The 10,285-nt window shown below is 35.4% G+C and overlaps 1 non-coding gene across 1 annotated transcript; it reads left to right on the top strand.

The window, feature by feature from the left end:
- Positions 1-9,742: 9,742 nt before the first annotated feature.
- Positions 9,743-9,814, top strand: Trnap-ugg (transfer RNA proline (anticodon UGG)). The gene has a single exon. It is a non-coding gene; the product is annotated as a tRNA-Pro (tRNA).
- Positions 9,815-10,285: the final 471 nt, after the last annotated feature.

Here is a 10,285-nt window from a genome sequence, read left to right as displayed (position 1 = left end):
TTTTAAGACGAAAATTGACAGTACCGCAGCAGTAACGTTGCAACAGAGTAATGCTGCTGCAGTCGCCACCCGAATGTCACCTTTATCATACCTTAGAAAGTTATCAAAAACGCGAGCGAAGCGAGCGCGAAAATTATTCGATATAAAAAACGCAATTTCACTTTTAGTCCCAACCAGGCGCGAATCCAGGATTTCATACAAAGAAGGACAGTTTTCTATCAGCCTAGCTTCGCATAGGGCTCGATATTTAAGGGTCTCAGCGAGGTTGTTTTCATGCAAGAAAGCAGAGCTTGGAATTGACCAAGTGAATTGAATTGGCGAAGTGTGAGCGAGGCAGTAGGCCCAGCTGCGAAAGAGGAAAGCTTGGATTTGGATCCACGCCCAAGTGTAATTAAGGCAGAAGATCAACTTTGCCGTAAGGCAGAAGGCCTCGCATAAGAACTAACGCCGAACCGCAAAAGAGTGGGTTGAAATCGAATCTATGCATGTAATCACGACTCTTCTGCTACCGATTGTTTCCCAAAGAATTACGCGCCATTATTTTTGCAATATAGCTTTTGGTCAGCTAAAAAAATCGTGTGGTAAAAACGATGTGTCTGTCCCTAATTATAAAATTTGTTCTACTTTTTCAACCTGGCATTTTGGTGCCCCCCCTGAACGATGGTGCCCTAAGCACGTGCTTGTTTTGCTTATTGGTTAATCCGGCACGGGTCCGAAGGTTTGACTATGGCTACGGCTTTGGTAAGGGTACAGCGTGTCACGTACGTCGGGCTAAGGTTAAGGCATTCAGAAGTTAAGGTGTAATAAAGAAACTCAGATAAATAAATATATTATACCTACATACAAACACGAACGCTGAAAACACAATACACTCTCTCTCTCTTTTTTTCGGGTAGTCGTGAAAAAGATGGCACTGTGCAATGAGGGGTAATTAATTTACTGTCGTTTAATTTTGTTGTATATTATTAAATGGACATAATTATTCAGTTAAATTTGTTGATGTCCGTACCCCCTCATTCAAGCCAATTCAGCGCCATCTGTTAGTTTACCAGGGTACTCAATAGTGGTAGCACATATTTGAAAAAATTTGCCCCTCCTTCCTATGTAGCGCCATAAGATTCAGGGGCAAACTTAAATCAAGCGAGTGTTGTGGCTACCCCCCCTTTTAAGGGTTGAATTTTTATAGCCTATAACCTGGCCGGAGATTTTTTCGACATATTAGTAAAGTTTGCATCAAAATCCGTTCAGCCGTTTTCACGTGATGCGCGTTCAAATAAACAGACAAACAGATAAACAGATAAACAGACAAACAGACAAAAATTCTAAAAACTGTTGGAACGTGTTCTGTTATCGATTCTAAGTATCCCCAGCCAACTTTTTTTCAAATATCTTCCATGTACAGACTTTCGACCCTCTACAGCTTTATTATATGTATAGAAGATAGATAGATGAATTTGACGCCTCCATTCTATGGATTCATTTTATAGCTAATTCAAATTAGGTTCTAAAGAGTACCAAGCCTTGATATCGCGTGTGGTCCTCAATTTGCCGGCCGCGGGTGAGGGTGGTTGTATCAAACGGGCCGCTTATTCAAATCGCGACTAAACAATAAAGTGGTTCATTAGTCACGCACGGATGGCTCGCTGATATCACAATTTGGATTTAGGACTGAACACAAGTATAGCATGTTCTCTGTCAACCCTACTCCGTGTAATTTATGAGAACTTATGACCCAAAACGAACAGTATTTTTAAGTTCTTAATTAAATTAAATAGGTAATACCTACATAGGTATAATAATAACTATAATAAGGCATAGGGCAAAGATTGTTGGCTCTTCTTTAAGTTTGTGGTACTTATTTGCGGATATCAAAACATCCGCAAATAAGTACCACAAACATATATATTTTTATATTTAGTAAAAATGTATATATCATGGCAATTAAATTGTATAATAAGATTCCAAATGACATAAAATCACTAGATATAAATAAATTTCAGAAAAAAATATTTGACTGGTTACTTGACATGTGTTCTAGATTCATCATTCATTCAATTAATGAGTTCCTTAATTATTAATAAACTAATTATTTTATTGTACTAGTTATAAATTAAATGTATTGTAAATGAAACCTGACTTAACTGCTATTGTGCCAATATGTTCTTAGGTAATTATAAGATTTATAAAAATTGAACATGTAAATACTATAATATATATATGCATGTTAGCAATAATCAACTTAATTATAATATTTCTACGCCGACAGGGGCAGAATATGATGCACTTATTGTAATTTGACCATCATTGTACTACCATATTCTAAGAAATAAACATTTGTATTTGTATTTTTGTATTTGTATGATATTTCAGAATTTCTTTACGGGTTGAATAAAAAGTGGCTGAATTTTAGAGTAACGCAATCATGTACCTAGATAATTGCTACGAAACTGATCTGACCGAGTGACTGACTGAGTTAGGGATGTACCTACATACCTATTTCTTAAATATTAGGAAACTATGTGGATGTAGAGTTGATGATGTACCTATAGAAACACTCCGCATTTGTCACATATCATATCTCAACATTAAATTGTTATTAAAGTGCACTAACAATATTATATTGTTTTGCCTCATTTTTGAGCCACAGTTGGATTATTGCACGACTCAATCGATAATTGATTGATTCAATTATTGATTTAAAGGTCAAAAGTTTGGTCGTCGTGCAATGATCCAAATGTGGCTCAAAAATGAGGCAAAACAATAATTATAATATCTAATTATTAGAACTTCGAACAGATTAAAATGTAATACTTATATCGATTCTCTTTCAATAGCATACGGCTCTTTCCCGTTATGGAATTAATTCGCACATCGGTAATCCCTTTGGCCCCTGGTGCTTTTTTTAGTTTACAAATTCATAGGCTTCCAATTAAAACATGTATAGAAAACACATGTAACTTGATTTCCATAAGGCACAAAATCGAATGAACTCAAAAGCCAAATAATATTTCGGGTAAGTACTTTAACAAACAGGTCCTCTTGTGCGGGATTAGTGACGTCACAGGGCGACCAAAATGGCCACAAGAATAGGACCGGAAGGCGAAAAAACATTCAATTGGCCGGCGCGAATTTCAAAGGTAACTTTTGCGACGGCATTTTGAGTGACTTCCTTTATTTGAAAAGAATTAAAAATGGTTACAGTAAATCAATTTAAGTAGTTACGTTTCTGTTTGCTACGAAATAACGTGTTTATTTTGTAAGCGGCTGTCTGTAATGCACAAATGGATAAGGTGAGTCAGAGTGACAGATAGTATAAAATCAAATACGAGTAGGTCCTCTACAATTTAAAATACTAAATACCAATAACAATAGTCAAGATAAACATTAAAGGCTCGATACAAATGATAATAGACGTACTAAAACTCCATTAATAAATACATAGCGCTCAAAATCATAACGCTCCTTTTACTTTGCCGTAGTCGAGTAAAAATTAATAGTACTCTATGCCTTCAGCAAGTTGAAGTAGTAGCCGCGTACCAAAAACAAACGCCGCTTGTTTGATCTAACAATTCCTCGTTCTGAGAAGGCAGGCTGCAGGTGCAGGTAGAGTTTTTTACCTCACTTTGGAACCCATTAGCATTTTCATTCAACACTGACTTTAAATCTGGCTTTAAACGTTACGTTAGAATCCTAATATATCTGTAACTATTTAAACAAAATATTTTTGGTATTTGTTGCCCAATGACGGAAACAGAGGTACCTAAATCGACGGCAATGTATCACAGTCAAAGTTAAAAAGCGGCCAAGTGCGAGTCGGACTCGCCCATGAAGGGTTCCGTAACAGCAAGTAACATAATAAAATTGCGGTTTATGACGTATTAAAAAAAAACTACTTACCAAATCTTGTTCAAACCAATTTTCGGTGGAAGTTTGCATGGTAATCTACATCATATATTTTTTTTAGTTTTAACATTCTCTTATTTTAGAAGTTACAGGGGGGGGGCACACATTTTACCACTTTGGAAGTATCTCTCGCGCAAACTATACAGTTTAGAAGAAAATGATATTAGAAACCTCAATATCATTTTTGAAGACCTATTCATAGATACCCCACACATATGGGTTTGATGAAAAAAAAATTTTTGAGTTTCAGTTCTATGTATGGGGAAGCCTAAAAATTTATTGTTTTTTTCTATTTTTGTATGAAAATCTTAATGCGGTTCACAGAATACATCTACTTTCCAAGTTTTAACAGTATAGTGCTTATAGTTTCGGAAAAAAGTGGCTGTGACATACGGACGGACAGACAGACAGACAGACAGACATGACGAATCTATAAGGGTTCCGTTTTTTGCCATTTGGCTACGGAACCCTAAAAATGCACAAATAAGTAATTACAAAAACAAAGGGTTAAGCTGAAATTCAGAAACGTTTACCAAAGGCTGGATTTCTGCTGAAAGTAATTCCAATAAGTTTTTACAGTAGGGGCATATTAATTTCGTTCCAGTTGGAAAAATTTTATAAATAGCCTCTATCTAGAGATAAATCAAAGCAATGGTACGGATATGATAAATCTTGCTATTCAAACAAACTGCACTGTGAATGTGTGAATGAAATCTACTAAGTACTTGCTATGTGCTTCAAGCCGACCTCAGTTGTGAAGTGAATAGAATTGATACCCATGAACTGTGCAGAGAAATATGCCACAAATGCAGAGTAAATGTTAAATATGTTGAAGATACGGGTCTAGTCTCCCAAGAAACCTTTGAACAATAAACCGTAGCTCTCAAATGAGTATAGATTCGCAGTATTACGTTACGTCACACATTGCTCAATTGAAGATCTCGGTTAGAAAACACATATCAAATAACATTTATACTCATAAAGTGAAAACTCATAAAAACCGATGTTTTACGATGACATCGCATGATAGTAAATCAAGATTTTCTTTCTATATAAAAGGAAATACAATATTTTTATTTTCATTATTTTTTTAATTTAGATTTCGGTTTGAAATTCAAACCAAGACTAAACGGGAAACAAACAAGTGTGTTTGATATATAATTGTATAAATACTTACATATGAAGAATTTCCTGAAAAGCAAGCGATGGTGGCCTACAGGATCTAACGACCGAGTTTCAATCCGAAGGTCGCGTGTTTAAATTCTGGCTACCAATGAGTTTATGTCTCTTACATCGGAAATTATACTTACCACTAGCTTTCCGGTGAAGGAAAATGTGCTCTGGACGTACAGAAGCTGAATTATCATTATTTATCACTAGCTGTTGCCCGCGACTTCGTCCGCGTGGAATCTTATCTTCAACATTTTACATCTTTAGTACCTATAATTTTCATATCCAAGCAATGTTGAAATTAAGTACTTTTCTTTTTTAGCAAGTTGAATGAAGTTTTAAGTCAAGTGGATTTTGATGTTGGTTGCTGAAATTACTTTTCTTGTATTCTCATAATAGGTACCTATGCCCTTATACAAAGATTCAAGTTCCGCATTCCGCACTCACTAAATATCTGATCTCCATACAAACTTTAAACCCCTTTCTCACCACCTTGGGGGATGATTTTCAAAAATGCTTGAATTAGTTTTCATGTTTTTTAATTTGTTACCTTTTTTTTCCAAAAATTTAAAGTTCCTAGCTTAAAATTAAATTTACACCCCAAGACGAATTTTCATCCCCTTTTTAGCCCCCTTAGGGATTGAATTTCCAAAAACGTTGCAATTACTTTTTTTTGTAATCGGCTATATCGGCGGCTTGTAGGAAATTGGAATTATGTCTTTCTAAGAAGTTTCAAAGCATTTGTAATGGATTCAAACTTTGAACCCCATTTTAACCCTGTTAGGGGATGAATTTTACAAACCGCTGAAATCATTTTTATTGTCTTCTAATAATATCCCCAAATACAAAGATTCAAATCCCGCGCTCGAAAAAATGCATGATATCCATACAAACTTTCAACCCCGTTTTCACCACCATAGGGATGAATTTTCAAAAACGCTGAATTTAGTTTTCTTTTATTTTAATATAATACCTTTTTACAAAGTTTCAAGTTCCTAGCTTCAAATAAAATTTGCACCTGAAGACGAACTTTCATCCCCTTTTTAACCCCCTTAGGGGTTGAATTTCCAAGAACGTTGCAAATACTTTTTTTTTGTAATCGGCTATTATGCCTTTCTAAGAATTTTCAAAACCATTTGTAATGGATTCAAACTTTCAACCCCTTTTTAACCCTGTTAGGGGATGAATTTTACAAAACGCTGAAATTACTTTTCCTGTCTTCTAATAATATCCCTAAATACAAAGATTCAAGTCCCACACTCAAAAAAATGTTTGATATCCATACAAACTTTTAACCCCTTTTTCACCACCTTAGGGGTTGAATTTTCAGAAACGCTGAAATTAGTTTTCTTGTATTTTAATAATATATCTTTTAACTAAGTTTCAAATTCGTAGCTCAAAAGAAAATTTTAACCCCATACAAACTTTCATCCCCTTTTTAACCCTGTTAGGGGATGAATTTTACAAAACGCTGAAATTACTTTTATTGTCTTCTAATAATATCCCCAAATACAAAGATTCAAGTCCCGCGCTCGAAAAATTTTTTGATATCCATACAAACTTTCAACCCCTTTTTCACCACCTTGGGGGATGAATTTTCTAAAAAGCTGAAATTAGTTTTTTGGTATTTGAATTTGATACTTTTTTACAAAGTTTCAAGTTCCTAACTTAAAATAAAATTTGCACCCGAAGACGAACTTTCATCCCCTTTTTAACCCCCTTAGGGGTTAAATTTCCAAAAATGTTGCAATCACTTTTTTTGCAATCGGCTATTATGCCCTTCTACGAAGTTTCAAAGCATTTGTAATGGATTAAATTTTTCAACCCCTTTTTAACCCTGTTAGGGGATGAATTTTACAAAACGCTGAAATTACTTTTCCTGTCTTCTGATAATATCCCTAAATACAAAGATTCAAGTCCACCACTTGAAATTTTTTTTGATATCCATACAAACTTTCAACCCCTTTTTCACCACCTTAGAGGATGAATTTTCAAAAACGCTGAAATTAGTTTTCTTGTATTTTAATAATATATATTTTTACGAAGTTTCAAATTCCTAACTTAAAAGAAAACTTTAACCCCATACAAACTTTCATCCCCTTTTTAACCCCCTTAGGGGTTGAATTTCTCAAAATCGCTTCTTATCTCTTGTACACTTTATAAATGCAATCTGGTGTGCAAATTTCAACTTTCTGGCTTTTGTAGTTTCGGCTCTGCGTTGATGAATCAGTCAGTCAGGACACTTGCATTTATATATATAGATTAGGTATCACTATAAAGAATTGAAATCACATGAGGTTCTGAGGTTCACTATAAAATTGCAATTAAAATAAATGGATTTATTGATCGTTTTCAGGATTATCGATTATTGATAGGTTCATTTGAATTGAGTCTTTGTGGCACTAGGTGCTTGTTGTACCATTTTAAATGACAATGCTTCAAATATTGTTAGAAATTAAGAAATCTTTCAAAATTGCGGTTTCTTACAAGGCCGACATAACCTTGGAAAAGTCATAACTATTAAAAGGTCATTCAAGAGTATCTAGAGCCATTGTATTAACAGATCACAGCAGAAACAAATGACAATATGTATGTGTTCATAAAAATAAATGCCCCCATCGCCCAAACACTACCATACGAAACCCAGACAAACGTGCCATAAATGTTTCAGCGTTATTCAGGATAAGTACGCACTTCCATCACCGTTGAATTGCCATAGAAATACGTTTGATACACAAACAGAATTAGGTAGAATGTTCGTCTAATGGACGAGGTTTTTACTTTGTTTACTAAATTGTTCACATACCTTCTGAGTATTGCGGTATACGTATTACGTTACGATATCATTACCTATTGCATTTATTTTCTAATGAAACGGACCGTACCCCTACTGTACCAAACACCAGTTAGATGTTACGTCATCTATTATTTTCCGTTTCATTTTTCTACAATATTTTTACAGAAATCCAGAGGTGACACTTGTAATAAAATGGAACATTAGTCGTATAAATCAAGCCTGTAATGTTTTTAACTTATTTACTTTTTATAAACAATGAACCAATGCCGGAAATTTTTAAGAATAATATTATTATGGCCGTAGATAAAGAAGTTGCTGGAATCTCATACGCTAAACATTTATTAGTACGCCGCTTTCCACCTCCACGACACCTATTTATTAGAGGTATAGAAACAAAAATGAATGTCCAGAAATGAAGTGTAGCTGTATGCTCGCCATTTATATAATTTTATGGTTAGCAGTAAACATGTTAGAAATCATTTGTTCCTTCCCGAGCTATTCTAGCGGCACTTTTGCAGTCTCGCATACCTTTAAATTCTTCATTACCGATTCTTTTCCAGGACAGTTTCAACAGCTTCAGTTGCGTTGTCGGCGAGGGTTAAATTGTTGAAATATCGGAAACAATGTGGCTTGCGTTCCGTAGAGTATAGCATCGAGGGGCATGTTGCTAATCGTGTGCTGTATGCGCGCGCACGCGCAGTGAGCGGTAAGATGCCGCACCACAGAATAGACGATAAATTACTACACATTACTACGGGGGTATTATCTTCGGCAACCTTGCTACAGATACAATATAGGAAATTCTTCTCGACGTTAAACAATCACGGAACAGCTTGGGAATCATTCTCAGAGCTATATTAATGGCGAACTTACATCGTGTTAACTCTGAAAATAGGTTGCGGCATTTCTTTCTATTTAACACGCGTGGAACGCATCGTAATGCTGCCAATAGATACCCCTCCCGTTTCACAAAACTAATAATTACGTTAAAACAAGTAAAACAATCTTACTTATACCTAAAACAAAAAGCGTCATTTTATTCAGTAAGCCATAACCAACAAGTTCCCGGAAGGCCACACACCAACCAAATGAATCCGCAAGAAGTCCCAGTCATTTACATACATAACTCAGTACATACCTGCCGATTCATTTAGTACCCCATCTTGATAATACACCGTAACAACACTTTACCTACATCGATTAAACATTAGTTTTATTGTAGTTAGTGTAAAATCTCTCGTTCGTTAGTAAATAATGAATGGTTGGTATCCTTAAAGAATCTGAAACCTGGTGCATGGGTATTCAAAGGTTTGCCTAAGGATCTAAATTCCCATTTGGATAACGTGGGGGCTTTGCTCGTACCCTCTTTGAATAATGAGAGGAGGCCTGGTGGTGATGATGATGATTGCACTGGCTATCTCTGTAAAATCCATCGGCAATTTTTGGTACCGATAGGATACGTTTTACAAATAATTTACGAATTTGTAGGCGCATCGTGCTTACGCATTTCATTTCAATATTTACACAAATGTCTTATAATAGTTATAATCTTATAATTAACAAACTGAAAATGTGGACTTTGTTGGAAGCAACTGACATGAGGTATGATGGTTTAGCGGTATGATTCTCGCTTTGGGTGTGAGGTCTCAGGTTTTGCCTTGAAACAGAAATATTTCTGTTTAGCTAATTCTGAATTGGAATTCCTGGTAATGTTCTGTCTATTTTCTTCATTTTTCATAACATAAATACGAGTTAAATTACTTACTAAATACGAGTTATGTCCGCAAAATATTGAATCTTCTTGTTTAAACAGGTGGATCGCCTGAAATCCATCTCTCATTTTGAGTTTTTTTTTGAAGTCTTCTCGCAAGAGGCATGATGGTCTAGCGGTATGATTCTCGCTTTGGGTGTGAGAGGTCCCGGGTTCAAATCCCGGTCGTGCCCTGTTTTTAAAATGAAAATGCGATATGCGTTACACAATTTAGATCGGGTGGTTTTCTGTTCATAAATGCCTTTTCCTTTATCCGAGTAACGAAGGATAAAGGTTAATGTTTTGAAGGGTATTCATATATCCTAAAACTAATACGCTAATCCCTCCTAGGCTAATACGGATAGTTAGGCGACGTTATATTTGTCTCGGCTGTAATAGTTATTTGCTTTACAAGTGGGCAAAGTTGTTGTTTAACCGCTCGTGCTAATATTGATACCCGAGCAAGCGAAAGATTTCAAAATTGAACCACGAGCGTAGCGAGTGGTTCGAGAAATGGAATCTTGAGCGTTGCGAGGGTTTCAAAGCACGAGGGTTAAACAAAATTCGCCCCCGAGTGAAACAAAATTGTTCACCAAACCAACCTGAAGCAAATATTAAATGTAAAATATCAAACAAAATGAAACCAAATCAAATTCAAATGAATT

The sequence above is a fragment of the Cydia fagiglandana genome, chromosome 10 (genome assembly GCF_963556715.1).
Source record: "Cydia fagiglandana chromosome 10, ilCydFagi1.1, whole genome shotgun sequence".
NCBI classification, from domain to species: domain Eukaryota; kingdom Metazoa; phylum Arthropoda; class Insecta; order Lepidoptera; family Tortricidae; genus Cydia; species Cydia fagiglandana.
The sequence above is the reverse complement of the archived record's forward strand: the minus strand, read 5'-3'. Positions and strand labels throughout refer to the sequence as shown.